This window comes from Phyllostomus discolor, chromosome 4 (genome assembly GCF_004126475.2).
Source record: "Phyllostomus discolor isolate MPI-MPIP mPhyDis1 chromosome 4, mPhyDis1.pri.v3, whole genome shotgun sequence".
NCBI classification, from domain to species: domain Eukaryota; kingdom Metazoa; phylum Chordata; class Mammalia; order Chiroptera; family Phyllostomidae; genus Phyllostomus; species Phyllostomus discolor.
In genome coordinates this window covers 107,879,368-107,897,157 of record NC_040906.2, presented here as the reverse complement: position 1 = coordinate 107,897,157, position 17,790 = coordinate 107,879,368, and the positions used below count along the sequence as shown (strand labels likewise).

The window sequence follows — 17,790 nt, the reverse complement described above, 5'->3', positions numbered from 1 at the left end:
TCTGGTCCTGGGTTGGAAGCACGTGCGGCTCTTTACTCTGTACCCTCCTCCTCCACACACGCTTGTTCGTGGGGACGCGGTCACCTTCACGGATGCACCTCGCCACCTTCCGTCAGGATGAACTCCAGAGCTACATGGGTGGACTGTCACTGAGCCTACGCAGAGTCTTACATGTATATGAAGGAAATCACCCCACGAGGACAGATGGGTCTCCGCAAATTTGCTGAAACACCAAGCCAGGTACACTGATCAAGGTGGCAAAGCCATGTTTATGTCCAAAACAATGTATCAAAATAGTGGCTTGAATTGGCAGGTTTACAAAATGCCTAAATTTCTCATGACCTCTCCAGCCCAGATAGTTATAGTGCAATGGTTAGGGATGTGGGCTCCAGAGCCACAATGAACCCTGGCTCATCCACTAACTAGCTCTCTGACATTGGACATGTTACTTAGCCTCTCTGTGCCTCATTTTGCTCATCTGTAAAATGGGGATAACAGTGCCTATTCATATGGCTTTGTAGGGATTTAATATAAAGCAATAGCACAGGGCTCAGAATGCATAAGTACACTAGAAATTTTAGCTGCTGTTGCCACCTGCTTACTCATTAAGTTCAGAGCCATAGTCAAAAAAGAAATGTCAATCAGGACATCCCAACACAGACAGGGGGAACAGTCCACACAGAAAACAGAGCAAGGCACAGTGCTGTGAATGACCTGCATGTAATGTAACCTGGAGAAGGATATCAATTTATTCAGAACATGTAGATATGTTCTTCTGAGTCTCCCCACAAAAGTCTCCAAGGCCCTAACATGTGTTTACCAAAAAAAGTCCCTGATTCTTTTACCAGACAACAGTTGCCAACAACACGAAGTCTGCAAGTGTGACTAGAAGGAGCCAGGTCCAAAAGGAACCTCAGGACTTTGTGAACATCAAGTATCAGTTGTTTTGATAAATAAGCCATTACCTACAACAGCTTCTGATCTGAAAACTTTGAGTTATACTTAAGCTTTTTGAGAATATAAGTCATCACACAGGTATTTTTAAATAATAAAGTTTTAAAAAGATGTTAACATTTGTAAGGACTTAAAATCAACAAAGAGGCTTCTTTCTCCTGTATTTTCAGAGTTCTTACAGAATTTCAGAACTAGAAGGAGCCTTAGATGTTTTTGAAGCCAAGGCTTTCCCCAGCAGCTACATCTAGAAGCTTCTCTGAGTCGTCTCTGTCCCCTCCGCTTGGGTGAGTCACTGAACCAACCCGAGGAGGAGAGGGTTCCCGGGTGCCACTCACGCTGGAAGGCCGACTGCAGTGAAAACAGCTTGGCTGGTGCACACCATTAATCATGCGAGAGAGCCTGCCAGTCCCATGCTGTTTTCTTAAAACATGCAAACAGAAAATTAAACTGTGATGATTTTACAAAAGGCTGGTACCCTAACAATCCTCAGAGTAGAAAGAACATATATTATTCTGATTCATGTTACTACCCAGATGATCAGTTGTAGTCCTAAAAATCCATGGTTTCCAAACGCATCTATGTTTCTTTTAAAGATTTTATTTTTATTTTCTGTTAGAGAGAGAAAAGGGGAGGGAGAGAGAGAGGGAGAAAAACATCAATCAGTTGCCCTTCACATGCCTCCAACCGAGGAGCTGGCCTGCAACCCAGGCATGTGCCCTGACCAGGAATCAAACCAGCAACCTTTTGATTTGCAGGCCAGCACTCAATTCACTGAGCCACTCCAACCAGGGCCTATCTATGTTTTGATTTAAAAAAAAAAAACATATTTTTAAACAAACTATATTCAGAAGAGAGATGGAACCCATTCTTTGGCCAATAGCCTATTTTGATGGAAAAGTCTTTACATAGACTCTCCCTGGGACATGCTGTATATTTCACACCAACCAGAGACCCAGGTGGCCTGGAGGGCAAGACTGATTCTACTTTTAACTTTTGGACAAACTGAGAAATGAAGAAACAAAAATAGATGTTTTTCTGCTCCTTCTCCCCAACGTTCCCAAGCTTGTTGTTTTGCCCGTAACCTCAGCTGCTCGCCCGGGTCTCAGTGTTTTCCGCTACTGCAATCGCACCATACAAGACCGTAGACAGCTCGGCACCTTCCCTACAGAAAGAACCAATCCCTTTAATGATCACCTATGAAGTTTAACTGTACTGCCCCTTGGAGAAGAGGCCATGAGGCCCTGGGACGGTAGCTGCGGGCAGGGAACGGGCAGCCAGCAAGTCTTCAGAGAGGCAGTGAACACAGGACAGAAACAGGGCGAGCCTGAGGCCAGAGGGACCCAGGGTTAGGGCTCAGCTGGGATCTTTACTGAGCTGGGGGACTCAGGGAGCTTCACACAATTCTTTAATAGGTCTATTCGCATCTAAGTGGAGGAAATGAGGGTTAATTCAGTTAAGAGTGTATCCAAAAAGTCTACAATAATATCTGGCACAAGTAAGCTTAACAAATGTCATTTCCATCCCCATACCCTGATGCATCTTTAAAAACTGCCCCAGTGAGGGAACAGGGAAACACCGGAGCAAGCCTCTTGGCTCATAGAAAACAGGCAAGCAGACCCATTCATCAAAAAATAATTTAACATGTTTAGTTGGGATCTTTTCTAAAGAAGAAAAAGGAGAAGAAGAAGACACCTACCCTAACATCTTCGAGCAGGCAGAGGAAGGAAACGGCATCCACCAGGCAGTGTGGATGCAGCTGAGGTCAAGAGAGAGAGCTTACCTACCTTCAAGGGGCTTGGAGTCTATCTTAAAGTGGACAGAAACAAGCAAATGGGAAATTACAATATAGCATAATACATGCAACACCAGGAATTATAAAACAGACTCTGGGAGCACATAGGAAAGGCCCTCACATGCAGAATTGAAAAACTTCCTGCAGGAAATGACATATAACAATAGCCAAACTAACACTTACTGAGAAGCTACTATGTGTTGGAAACGTTCTAAGGGCACTTGTGGATCACCTCCTATAATTCTCAGAAACACTGCAAGACAGCCACTATTATTATTGCCATTTTAAGATGAAACAAAGAGTTTTAGAAACTTACCCAAGGCCACATATAACACTAGCAAGTGACAGAGCTGGGACTTGAACCCAGAGAGCCTGACTCCAGAGTCTAAGAACTTAACTACCACCTACTCCTTTTTCTAAGGTGAGGCCAGAAGCTGTCAAAAACTGGGGCGTGGCAAGTTTTGTATGCAAAGAGGGATATGTGTACAGGTACAAGATGCAAGTCAGCGCAGGGCCCAGGTTCCACAGAACTGCAAATGGGTACCTAGTAGTTGTTAAATGAAGTAATGCTGAGGCATCGGTGCAAAGCTAACAGTGAGCAACGAGGAAGGAGAAATGAGCCCCACTGTTAAGAGCCTCAGCCACACTAAAGGGTTTTGGACTCAAGGGCAAGCCACCATCCTGAGAAGGTGCTCCAAGCTAGTATTTAATTTTCCCTTACAAACAGTCTCCTGGGGGAACCTGCCCAAGGGACTAACCTCAGACTGCATAAAGAACTAAAGCATTACAGTGTATCAACTATAACTGCTATTCATTCAGGATCAAGTTTTTCAAGGTATATATAAAGTTCAAAATGTAACAGTAACTTGTCAAATTCACATTTAATATGCCCTAGTCACATGGTGTGCCATTAAAAAAAAATAATGCTTATAGTCAACTTTCTCCCTTCGATAAATCAGAAAGCAACAGAATACTTTTAATGAGACTATAAAGTTCACAATACTGATTTGGTGGCCATCTTTAAGGAGACCCTGCGACCAGGTGCTACTAAATGTGATGGCTTTTTTGAAACTGATCTAGAGATACTTCTGCTGCCTTCTTATCCCATCATGATTTTCTACAAAGAAAGCACAGAGGCGCGTTAAGGAATAAACCTGCTGGCAGAGTCTTTATCAGGCCTATAGCATCACCTTGTGCAACAGTTACAAAGCTTACATTTAATAAGCACAGACTACATGGCAGGCACTGCTCAAAACATCTTCATACACTGGAGAGCCTCACAAGGACCGTACGAGGTAGTAGGTACTATTATTATTCCTGTTTTGGAAGAAAACTGATGCACAGAGAGTTTAAATAACTCACTGCTGAGCAGAGAGCTGGCGTCCGAACCCAGGCCACGGGCTCCAAGCCTGCACTCGTGAGCACTGAACACAAAAGGGAATCACCAACCCCAGTCCACATGTGCACAGAATTCAACAACCTTTGTTTGATTCTCAACCAGGAGGCGTTTCGCACCCACAAACTCTCAAGGCTTTGACTTCAGTGATGGCCAAACTCAGTCTCTGGAAGGAACAAGAGGGATGGCTCTAGGGAAAGGACAAGAGGGTAGAATGAGACACAGGAAAGACCTTCCTGGACAGAGCCCCAGGGAGAAAAACAGGGAATTACACTCTTTAGGAAGGGCTTGTGTAGGTGTTACCAAGTAGGGGGAGGGCAGCTGATGACTGGAGACAGCCTCTCCCTCTCCAAACTTCAGAGCAGGCGACCTCTGGCAATCAGTGCCACTCCCAGATTCACCCTCCTGAACTGCTGTGACCCCAACCAGGGCAGAAACACCTAGAATTCCCTAAGCCGGGTGGCCACAGGGTGGAGGTAGGGCCCAGCTGGGCCAGGGGCCCCGGCCCGAGATCCAGAGAAAGATCGGTGATCCGGAAGGGAGTACAGAGCAGTCAGCAGTGGATTCTGCAGGGCGAGGATCCCCTGACCCCTCCACCCAGCTGGAAGGAAGCAAAGAGCCTCCACTCACAAAGATCTTCTCCTATGTCATACCATCAGATTAGTTTAACAGACAAACAGATCAACACAGGGCGGAATACCATTTTCTTTGCACTTTAATGTGAATTCTGTTACAAAAACCAATTCTCTAACATCAATTTGAATCTAGCTACACAGTGGTTATAGGAATTTTGATGGTTATTTGGAACATCTGGAGGCAGGGAAGCCTGGCTGGATGTGAAGAGGTCACATGAATGAAAGGTACTGAAAGGAAACAAACATCACGGACATCTAAATGCACCTCAGGTGAACCCTGCCTCCACGAGCCTCTCAGGAAGAACCTTCTCCACTCAGCCAAGGGCGGCTCTCAGTGCCCTGTGGGGAGCCCTCTGCCAGCCCAGGCAGAGAGAGCTGGGAGCAAGCAGACTGCCTCGAAGGCCCCTTAGGACCTGCTACCTCCTCCCCCTTGCTCGTCCTCTGCCAGTGCAAACAGGACGCTGGCGGTCTGCAGGGAGAGGGTTAGCAGTTAACCAAATAAAGGAATATGCAGGAAGTGTTTTATGTTGCGCCCCCCACCCCCAAGAGATGCCTGTGTCTCTAAGTGTAAAAGGGAGCCTCCCCACATCCCCCGCTTAATTATTAGCAATTCTACCTCAGTATTTTCCATGGGAGACAGGAGGGCTACAGGGCACACCTTTAATGAGGGACTGGGGCAGTGGCGGCAGCAGGGAAGTGGGGCTGCCTTGGATCCAGAACCAGCAGCAGTGTCTGTTCGCAGCGTCTGTTCGCAGCGGGTGCTCCGGAGAGACACTGAGGGAAAGACCACGATGGAAGTGCACTAAACGACTCAGGAAAATCCCCCAAACTCTGTAGCCCAACTATGTGGTGCTTCTGCCTTTATTTTTACGCAATGCAATTCCCAACTGAGCGGCAAAGGAGAGTAAGCCCTGCACAGATGGGATTCTGAACGTTCGGAGACTTTTTTATTTTTAAGTGACATGGGACAGAGCATATTTCAGAGGAGGACTTTCACAGGAGACCAAATGAGGAAATATCTTTAAAATGAGAAATCAGGCAAACCTGGCAATTCCGTTTTCATTCGCTGATGAAAATTTCTTAGACCTGAGTTCATCCCTGAATCATTCTTCTTAAAATAGAGGCTTTATGGAGAGCATTTTGTTTAGTTTTTCTTCCATAACAAGCATCACTGAGGACACAGAGGAAATGGCAGTCTCAATGCAAATAATTTCACTTTCATATTAGTTAACATTTTAACTCAATCGGTGATATCTGTTGAAGAGTGTACTGTAGTTGAGGCTTCGGTCTCATCCTTTCACAAATTACCGTGTCTGGATTTTCTTCAACGTGTTAACTATTAAAAGATGCAGACATGGTGCTCCTTTATACCCAAATTCCTGTATTTTTTAAAAAATAGGGTAACTCAATTTTTTTTGTCATAAAATTATGTGGTGGCCACAGCTGGAGCCCAGGTCCTCTGCACAGACACTGTGGGGCAGGTCTCTACAGGACGGTCAGTGAGTTCCTGACAGGGAGACTTGGTGAACATGGTTCTTTCCAGAGGTCGGGGGCGAGAGAACTGCAGTCTTAGAGACGGCATGGAAGGTGGCCTTGGCAGCTGCCCGGGGTGGCAGTGCAGTTGTCGATGCCAGCAGCAGCAACAGCAGCTTCCTGGGCACAGGGGCTGAGACGAGGCCAGTGCCCCTGGGGGCGGGGATGAGGTGCACCAGCACAGAGCCACAGTGTCCAGTCACCTTGCAAGGGACAGTGTGGGGCTTGCTGATCTCGCTCCCCCAGTAGCCTTGTCACACAGGGACAATGCAGAGATTGGCCAGGATGATGGCCCCATCAATGGCAGTGGCTACTTCTTTGGAGCACTTAACACCCAAAACATGTCCATTATAGTCCCCAAAGGTGACAAATGGCTTGCACTGGGTCCTCTGGCCAGTGGGTCTGCTTTTATACTGACATAATCTTCAAAACCTCATCCTTGAGGGATGCCCCCAGGAAAATGATCTCGGATTGCTTGATGGGCAGGGAGAAGAGATAAATCTCCTCCAGAGACTTGAACTTCAGGTCCTTGACCAGATGGCTCAGCTTGATGACAGGAATCCAGTTCTGGCCCATAGCCTTGCCTCCTCAGGGCCGGGACTCAGGCCCAGGTGCAGACACTAAATCCGCCAACCCTCCCACTCCAGGGCCCCGGGGCCTCCAGGCCTGCCACAGCAGCAGACTTTTGGTGTCTTCTCAGAGAAGAAGCAGGAGGCTTTGGGTTGGGTTGGCTGCAAGGAAAACAGCTCTAGGCTGGAGCCAAATCCTTTCTCTGAGAAGCCAGTAACAAAGAGAACAAGCCCACCCCAACTAGGAGTGGACCCTGAACAAAACAGACAGCCTCTGAGATTAGGGCTGGAGTACACGCCAACCCACCTCAAAACAAACACACAGCCAGCCTTTCCTTCCACTTCATTATGACATTTTCATCAACCAAGCTAAAGCAGGAGAAGGAAAGCCCCCGGAAGGAAATGCTGGGGATATAAAAACCTAAACTGCACCTCGTTAACAAAGAAACCTGCCTAGGTTTGGGGCTCCAAGATGTTAACAGCTACAGATCTAGGCTTATAGGCAGTGTGTCCGCACTCCCCCAGCTCCCTACAGCAGTTTCTCACTAAGTATCTGAGTATCTACTAAGCTCTAGGCCAGGGGTGTCCAACCCGCACCCCAGGATGGCTATGACTGCGGCCTACCAAAACCGTAAGTTTATTTAAAACATTACTAAGTTTCATTACTTAGATATGTACATTTTCTATATTAGTGATCACAAACTTGGAAGCTGCTCGACAATTTTAAAGGATCATCAAAAGGGCCGCTGCGTAATTAGGGTTATTATATGAGGACGTTTTTTTTGTATCTGTGCCAGCAGATATGACACAAATTATTCACGGACTTTTTTTGCTCATCAGTTTTCGTTAGTGTTTATGTGTTTAACATGTGGCCCAGACAGCTCTTCTTCCGTTGTGGCGTGGAGACGCCAAAAGGCTGGACGCCCTGCTCCAGGCACCGCCGCAGGGACAGGGAGGCGCCGGGCAAACAGAGCCATGTGGCCTTGGGCTCGCGGAAGGCACAGTCTGCTGGGGGTGGCCTGCATCAAATGATCCCCGAGTGCATGTACAGAGATGGCTAATACTTCCCACTATAAACAGAAGGACCTTCTACATACGTGATACCCCAAAATTGCCTTTTAGAGTAAAATATCACCCCATTTTACAGCTGAAAAAAATGAGATACATTAAGTAATTTGCCTAAGATCATACAACTAACTAGGTCAGTGCCACAAGGCCTCGAGCCCATTCTCCCTGACCGCACACACCAGGCTCCCACTGCGCGTCGCCACCCCTCTGGGGCCTCAGGGGGATCGGCAGGAGGAACAACTCCACACCCACCCGGCTCCACACTCAGCACCGTCCAAGGGCCTGCGTTCAGACAGCGCTGTCCTGGGCTCCATGGTGCGATGCTCTAACGCTCTCCTCGTTTCAGCTACAGGGAAATATTCCCTCTAGTGTTGCGGAAACTGAAAAGAATCAGAAATACAAGGAGCCCAAAGGTCTCTTTCAAAGAATAAACCTAAAATGTCTGCCGGGCCTGGAGGATTTCTAGCTGCACAAGGTAATGGGCTGGCACATTACTTTAGCTGTTTTCCCGTCCTGGCCAACGCAATATTGGCAAATAGAATTTTCAGAACTGTTTCCTCCCCAATCTCAGAAGAATCTTACTACCTGCCAAGCCAATCAGAAATTACAGTGAAGAGTATCCTCCTGAAAACACTGTACAAATCAAACAGTGATGAGTAAATCAACCTCAGCTCATTAGGGGACTCGTTACGGTGACAAGTGATGAATATTTTTGTTGAGCAAACTATCAGTCATTAATTAATTATGTTTAAATTTTGACTTTTTTTACCCTCACTGGAGGATATATTTCTTGATTTTAGAGAGGGAGGGAGGGAGGGAGAAGGGGGAAGAGAGAGAAAGAAACAATTGATCGGTTGCTTCCTATATGCACCCTGACTAGGGACTGAACCTACAACCTAGGTATGTGCCCTGACCAGGGATTGAACTCACAACCTTTGGGTGTACAGGACAATGCTTCAACCAACTGACCCAACCACGGCAAATTTTGATGTTTTTAATTATATTTTCATAAATTGGCACAATCTAAGAATCATTTGTATGAATTCTACAAAAAGTGCTCTGGGCAGAGGCCACACTTCCTGACCGGTTAGTTTTAGATTCAAAGACAATGTTACTTAGTCTTTCTTCACTGGTGAGTCGTTAAGGACCAAGAGACGGAGGCTTGGGCTCAGCCACGATTGTTCTGTGGAACCTTAAACAAGTCAGCTCACTGCTCTGTGACTACTTATTTGTGCTGTGGCACCCAAACAGCCTCCATTTTATAGGGGGTGCTGAGGCCAAATGAGTTTACAGAGATAAATGCAAGAGATATCATTTCAAGTCAAGATATCTGATCATCTTTTTGTACCTGGTCTCGAGCACAGAGCAAAAACTCAGTAAATGTTTGGAAAAAAAGACAGCATTCACCTCTGCAGAAGCTGACAGCACTTATCCAATACGGGAAAGAAAACCCACTGTCTAGAGAACCAAATGGTGGGCCAGGTTAACCACAGCAGAAACAGGCCATACACCCTCAGTCAGCAGGACCACAATAGAAGGTTCTGCACTTCTCCACAGTCACTGCCCACCACACGGAGAAAAAGGGCAGGTCACACATGTCACTCAACCAATTCTGTTTCTCAATCCCTCCGAAACGTATTGTTTCTTTTCAGTGGTCCTCTATCCACGATATCAAAGTATTCTTTCTTGTGCACTAGCCCTCCTCCTAACCTAAAATCAACTTTGCTGCAGAATAAGAAAGATCTGTAAATAAATGTCTATTAACCCCTTCCTATTTGCTAGGTGAGAGATGTTCCGTTATTGCAGCCTCTCACCCCAACACTGTGTTCTCCCAGACCTGGGTGGGCCACCCATATCCAGGGTCTAGAGCCCCACCTTCCTGGAGACCCCAGACTCCCGGAATACCTGGAGCCAGGGGAAGCCCTGGGAGCTGCTACAGGGTGGGGGAGAGAATCAGGCTGGTCGCCCTCTCTCTGAGGGGCCCCACAGAGGAGAGCCTAGACTACTGTGTTTCAACACAGGGCACCGAGCGTGCCAGTGCTGACGCTCAGACCACTCCGGGGACCCATGGGACGTGCTGACACTGATGCGAACCACACACGCTGGAGAACGAAGAAATTAGTAAACGTGAAACTGGGAAAACCTGATTTGACCACATAGAAATTAACACTAATTACAGTCACTTATGTGAACTGCTTACCTAATCACCACACAGCACACTAATGATCACGCACATCGCCAAAGGAGTCAGAGTAGCCTAAGAACATCTGATTTCATCACAACACTGAGCTGAGGTCACACGCTCACCGTTCACAAACTGCCGCTCACCCAGCACGCTTGCTTCCTCGCAACCCAAAGCTAAAGTGAACGTCCCTGGGTGCACTAGAACTTGTGCTGTAAAAGCATTAACACTCCCTGGGCACATTCTGAAAACCGGCACAGCAAAAATAACGAGAAATTTGGAGTTGGGGTAGGCAGATAAATGAATTTTGGCTGACAGGAGAGAAAGGCTCCCTCTCAGCATACAGGGTGTGGCCTGGGTTACTTAATGACCACTCAGGGTTAAGACTCCAGACATAGCCAATCACAAAGCTTGGGAGCTTGTTTTGCCTTTTCCAGAAGTTTCCAGTCCTATGCAAATGATTCTTGAGCTTCCTGAGGGCACTGGTCTCACAGCTAAGGACCAACCAAGGCTGTGAGGGAGGAAGTCCTGGGCACCTAGATAATAGCCCCGTGGCTTTAAGGATCCTCCTCGCTGCTATCCTGTGCAGACAGACAGAGCTTATTTCAGCAGCAGACCAGAGGTCAAAGGAAAGACAGGGTTAGCTCTAAACTTCATCAAACACTCAGAATCAGATCCATACACCATTTGGCAGCAAGTACTGGTCTGGGTTTCCGCACACACCTCAGTGCACAAACACAGTGATATAGAGAGCCTGCAGGGAGTGCGAAGGCCTGTCCTGTCTGCACTCCATTATCACCAGTTCCTCCCAGTCGGAGGGTTCAGTGTTCTCTATAGGACTGCCCACTTGGAGATGTGGTGTTCACCACAATAAACAAGGGGAGATGAAAACAAACCAAAGACTGCCTTATTTACCCAATTAAAAAAGTTATCCTACAACTTGAGACCTTCATCTTTAAACTGCTATGCACATCAAAGTAAGTGATGAGGCCATTCAAAAGCAAACGCTGCCCTTCTGCTCAAGAGGGAAAAAAGTATCTCATTTAAGACTGACAAAAACCCAGTCTCTCACTCACATTGTAAAATCCAATGTAAATCCTGTTCGGTCCTCGAGCAGACTCACCACTGAGCTGCAATTGGCCACCACCAGTCCCATCCACGCCACCTCCCAAACACCTGTCTAGTCTGGCCTCTGCTCCACACCCACTGGCCCTGGCCCTCATCATTCTGCACCCTAGTCAATCTCAACCCCTCTGACCCCTTTCCCCAAATCTGAGGTGACTTTTCAAAAATGCAAATCCACTGTATTTTTTAAATCCAATGCCTTAGCATGGCATGTGGTCTTGCCCCGGCCTGACACCCAGCTAGCTCTCTGCTCGCACAGCACCCTGCCGCCTGCGGTCGCATCAGGCAATGTGCTACAGTCTTCTGAGGGCGCCACGCTCGCCATACACCCTGTCTCCGCACACACCACACTCTCTCCCACTGACAGCAGCTCTCACTCTGCCCTTCTTTGCCTGTACAGCTCCAACTGCTCTCACACTCCACTTCTTCTAGAAGGAGCGTTTCCCTTACATCCCTGGGGCTGCCCCCTGCCCACACCCTGCCCCTTGGGCCCCATGTGACCTCCAGCACCCCCGTTTCACAGCACTCACCTGTCTCCCTCATGCGATCAGAAGACTGTGATGGAGGCCCCACTGGCTAACAGTGTCTGATGCTCATTAAATGCAGAAGCTGCCACTGTCCTTTTCAAGTCAGCACAACTCCCCCTCCTCTCCAAGAGGGTTAAAAAGCATAGAAACAAGGGTTTGGTGTTAACTGCTGCTCTTTAACCACCACGTAAACCACTGGGGGGAAAAACCCTATAAGGTGACTTGATCATTAATGACAATGATGATTACGGTAATGTCGGTTGAAGGTGCAGAGCATGATGCAAAACCGACTCTGGAGTCAGTAAGATATGGAGCTGATTTTAGATAAGTGTAGGTCCTACAGGAGAATTTATTTAAGCCTGGGAATGTGTCTAGTATAGTGTTTGGCACATAGAGACCCATCCCTACACCAACCCCAATGTACTGCATGGACCTGGGTGTATGGTGGAGAAAAAGAAACACATCCCCAGACAAAACTCTATGGTGACAGAGGTCAGAATAGTGGTTACCTCAAGGAGGGACACTTTTAGCTGGGAGATGACACAAGAAAACGTTCTGGAGTGTTGAAAATGTTCTATGTCTTAATCTTGGTGATGACTACGCAGAGGTATACTGTTAAAAAGCAACAAGCCCAACATGGAGTCAGTTTTGCTAAACCACACTTACCTAAACCTATATGCAGTGCCAGTCTCACCCAGGAATAGAATATTCATTCATTTATTTATTTTTCAATTTACAGTCAGTATTATTTTGTTTTAGTTTCTGGTGTACAGCAGCGTAGGGCTTAGACGATCATACACTTTACAAAGTGGCCCCCCAAAATCTCAAGTACCCACTTGGCACTGCACATAGTTATTACAACATGGCTGACCTGTGCTGCACCTCACATCCCCGGGGCTGCTTCGTAGCTGCCAGCGTGCACACCTCGATCCCTTCGCCTTTCCACCCAGCTTCCCAACTCCGCTCCCCTCTGGCAACTGTCAGTCTGTTCTCTGTGTCTACGAGTCTGTTTCTGTTTTGTTTGGTCATCTGGTTGTTAGATTCTACATGTAAGTGGAATCACATGGTATTTGCCCTTCTCTGACTTATTTCACTTAGCATAATACCCTCTAGGTCACAGGCGGCAAACACAAGACCTACCGCACCTTGTTTCTATCCAGCAGTAGCACCAAGCTCCTTGCCCCTAGTTAAGGAGTAGTTACATTTATACAGTCCTAACATTACATTCAGCCCTTTGAAGGCAACTATGAGGCTGATGTGGCCCCTGATAAAAATGAGTTTGACACCCCTGCTCTCGGTCCACCCATGATGTCGCAAATGGTAAGACTGCATTCTTTTTTATGACTAATAATCCACTGTATGTATGTAGCATCACTTTTTTATCCACTCATCTACTGATGGACACTTGGGCTGCTTCAATTTTTGGCGATTGTAAATAATGCTGCAATGAACACAGAAGTGCATATATTCTTTCAAATTAGTGTTTTGGGTTTCTTCAAATAAATACTCAGAAGTGGAATCTCTGGGCCATAAAGCAGTTCCATTTTTAATTTTTTGAGGAACCTCCATACTGCTTTCCACAGTGGCTGAACCAATCTGCATTCCCACCAACAGTACAAAAGGGTTCCCCTTTCTCCACATCTCACCAACACTTGTTTGTTGATTTACTGATGACAGCCATTCTGACAGGTGTGAGGTGATATCTCACTGTGGTTCTAATTTGCATTTCTCTGATTAGTCTTTTCATATCTCTATTGGCCATCTGTATGTCCTCTTTGGAGAAATGACTATTCCAAGTCCATTGTCTATTTTTAATTGGTTTGTTTGCACTTTTCATGTTGAGTTGTATGAGTTTTTTAGTAAATTTTGGATATTAATCTGTTATTGGGTGTATCATTATGGAATATCTTCTATTCGGTAGAATGTCTGTTCATTTTGTTCGTGGGTTTGTGTTGCTGTGCAAAAACTGTTCAGTTTGATGTGGTCCCATTTATTTTTTCTTTTGTTTCCCTTGCCCAAAGAGCTATACCAGAAAAAAAATATTGCTATGAGAAATGCCTGAGATTTTACTGTTTTCTTCTAGGATTTTTATGGTTTCCAGTCTAACATTTAAGTCTTTGATCATTTTTTTTTTTAAAGATTTTATTTATTTTTAGAGAGGGAAGGGAGGGAGGGGAGAGAGAGAGAGAGAGAGAGAGAGAGAGAGAGAGAGAGAAAGGGAGAGAGAGGGAGAGAAATATCAATGTGCGGTTGCTGGGGGTTATGGCCTGCAACCCAGGAATGTTACCCTGGCTGGGAATCGAACCTGGGACACTTTGGTTCCCAGCCCGCGCTCAATCCACTGAGCTACGCCAGCCAGGGCTTCTTTGATCATTTTGAGTTTATTCTTATGTGTGGTGTAAGAAGGTGGTCTAGTCTCATTTTTCTGCACGTTACCTATCCAATTTTCCCAACACCATTTATTGAATAGACTAACTTTACCCCATAGTATTCTCTTGCCTCCTCTGTCAAATATTAATCACCATAAAAACAGGTTTATTTTTGGGTTCTCTAGTCTGTTCCACTGATCCACTGATCCTCTTTTTATGCCAGTACTATGCAGTTTTGATTACTATGGCCTTATAGTGTAATTTGATATCAAGTAGTATGATTTCTCCAACTTTGTTCTTCCTTTCTCAAGACTGCTGTGGTTATCTGGGGTCTTTTGTGGTTCCATATACATTTTTGGAATATTTGTTCCAGTTCTGTGAAATACACCATTGGTGGCGCTCAATCTATAGACTGCTTTGAGTAATATGACATTTTAATGATGTTAATTCTCCTATCCATGAACACACTATGGACTTCCACTTATTTGTATCTTCCTCAATTTCTTTCTTCAGTGTCTGGTAATTTTCTTCGTATAGGTCTTTTATCCAAGAGTTGAATTTTAAACCAATCAGTCTGGAATATCCTGGTCAGCATTAGTGACCAGGAAATTCCAGGTAATCTGCCTGATAAAATCCCCTACCTTCCGCCAAGGGAAAATGACCTTGCCTAAAATAATCCACTCTTTCAATTAACTTCCTTGTCCTTCCTGCCTATAAAAACCTTCCAGTGCTGTATACCTGAAACAAATACAACATTAAATGTCAAAAAAAAACAACAACAACAAAATAAAACCCACTTCCATTTTGTACAATTCCTTGGAGTCCCCTTCTAGTTGCTAGATGGGACACTGCCTGATTCATGAAGCACTTAATTAAACCAGGTCTTGAGAGTTACTCAGCTGAATTTTGTTAACAATACATAGGTAAAATATTGCGCTGTGCACTTAATATCTGTGCACTCACTGTACGTAAATTATACTTCAATAATGTGACAGCACTGACTCTTAGCCCTTGGGCCACAGTATTATTATAGAGGGTCAACAAACGCATTCGTACGCCAGGCATTGGCAGGACACAGAATAAATGCCTCATATGCACATTACAGTGTTTCAAAGGTACAGAGAAACTACCATACGTAATAAGACACATTTACTTCAAAGCATTAGTAACTTCACAGTTGCTGTGTTATAACACATTGTTCCATCAACAAAACAAATACTCGAAGTACAACCACAACCCTATCGAAACTGAAATAGTTTTTGAAGTGATATCTCTGTCCCTCTCTCTGTCACTCTCTCTCTCTCTCTCTCTCTCTGTGTGTATCTCTGTGTGTGTGTGTGTGTGTGTGTGTGTCTCTCTCTCACCAAGAGATAAAGTCTAAACTCAACCAAGCCAGCATCCAAGCTGGGACCCACCCACCTTACGGCCTCCCTCCGCTGCCCCTGGAGGCTTTACTCACTGCTCCACACTCAATGGGTCTTTCCCATTGAAGCTTTTCCCTCTTAGTCCCTGGCAGTGCCCTTTCCTTCTCCACACCAGCATCCTTCAGCATGTGAATCTTTCACCTTCTTCGAGGGCATGACTCAAGGCCCAATTCCTAGAGGTATATATGGCAGGGGGAGGGGTCTCCAGACCACCCTAGCCCCTTACCATATTCCTCTCTCCCAAACTCCTCTGGCACTATTTACATCTATGGCTAAAAGGCTGAGTACCTAAAAAGGTGCCTGGTCTTCCTCTGTACAGATATGAACAATGTTAGCTGGCTTTACTCTGTTCTAGCCACTGTTTTAAGTACTTTACTCACTGTACTCATTTAATCTTCACTTGAGCTTATTATACGGGGGCTACTATTTTTACAGATCAAGGAACTGAGGCAAAGAAATTAAAGCAGTTGTCTATTATCTCTCAATTGGTAAGTGGCAAAGGCAAGATTTGAACCCAGACAACTTGACTCCAGAGCCACTGACTGAAAAGGTCTTTGACTTTTTCTTTGGAGTAACTTCAGACTTACAATACAGTCGCAAAGATGGTGCCGAGTTCCTTTCACCAGGCCTTTCACCCAGCATCCCCTTGTGTCAGCACCTTACGTTACCACAGTACACTGACCAAAACTTAGGAAGTTAACACTGGTACAATACTATCACCTACACCACAGGCTTCTTTCAGGTTCCCCCAGGTTTTACACTCATGTCCTTCTTCTGTTGCAAGACTGCACATGACACTTAGTAGCCATAATTCCTTAGGCTCCAGTCAGTGACAGTTTCTCAGTCTTTCCTACTAGTCAGGGATCTTGTAGAACAACTTTCAACTTGAGCTGGTCTGTTTTCTTGTGATTATACTGAGGTGATGGACTCTGGGGAAGAACACAAGAGGCAAAGTGCTCTTCTCAACACATCCTTTCAAGGACAAGTTATATCAAAGGAGCTTACCATGGTGATGTTAACCTTGGCCACTTGGTTAAAGTGGTGTCTGCCAGGTTCTTCCACTGTATAGTTACTGCTTTTCCCTTTCCATATTCTATTGTTTGCAAACCAGTCTCTAAATCCAGCCCACAATCAAGGGGAGGGGAATTCAACTCCACCTCCTGAAGAGAAGAGTTTTGAAGAATATGTAGACATGTGGTGGTTGAAACCATCACAATAACTAATAAATTTTAGGGGGAAAATGCTTCAAGGCAAATACTCTGTTTCTCCTTAAACTTTCACCCACTAATTTTGGCCTTCACTGATATTCTTGCCTTTGGCTATCACTATTGTGGAGTGCTAATGGCCATTTTCTATTCCCCTGGTTCCTTCTAAATTTATTAAATGGATTCTTCTGAAAGGAAGAGGTATCTCTTCTCCCTTACTTATGTCATTAACTCAAGGATATTTATTTTATTCTTTGGTTAATAATCCACTGTTATTTCTTTTGTTCAAATTGTCCCAGCTTTAGCCATTGGGAGCTCTTTCAGGGTTGGCTTCTATATTCTTTTGACATTCCACTTTTTTTTTTTTTTAATTTCCCTGTCCTAGTCCTGGATGCAACCATTTCTCTGAGGAGTTGATAGGGCCATTTATCATTGCTCTAATCAAGTCAGTTTCTTAGAGAACTGACGAAGTTTGCATTCCTAAATTAACACACAGCAATTAGGCACTAATCCATATTTATGAAAGCCCCAAGGGCTGAGGGAGCAACTGCTCACTTACACACCCATTCAGATGAGGGGACAGGCTTCCTCCTCTCCTAACCCACCCTTCTGGGCAAGGTATGCAAAAGACCTCGTGCAGTTCCTGGTTCAGTCAGAATAAGAATGCAAAAGCTCCTTTCCAGTCTGACTCCACAGCTGCTTTAAGACATGCTAATGCACCTTCCTTAGGATTCCTATCAGGAAACGATACAAACACTACCTTTTTTAATGGATGGGAAACAGGTGTCAGAAGTAAAAAACATTCCTGAGATCACACAACTAGAGGGTGGCTGAGGTGTACCAGGAGGAATGCACCTGAGGGGACTGCTCTCCCTCCCCTTCCCCAGAGGGAGGGAGCGTGCACTCTGAAGAAGGAAGGTTCCCGGAGGCTGTTTCCTTCACACTGATTTCTATCTAACCCTTGCCCTCTTCTCTCCAGAGTTCAAACACGGAGAAACTAGAGGACAAAAC

At 45.5% G+C, this 17,790-nt stretch overlaps 1 protein-coding gene and 1 pseudogene across 8 annotated transcripts in view; both read right to left on the bottom strand.

Annotated features, from left to right (window-relative positions):
• The window catches only part of ANKS1A (ankyrin repeat and sterile alpha motif domain containing 1A), a 191,465-nt gene that overhangs the window by 155,100 nt on the left and 18,575 nt on the right, over nucleotides 1-17,790 (bottom strand). The window lies entirely within an intron of this gene.
• Nucleotides 6,187-8,753, bottom strand: LOC118500170 (annotated as a pseudogene).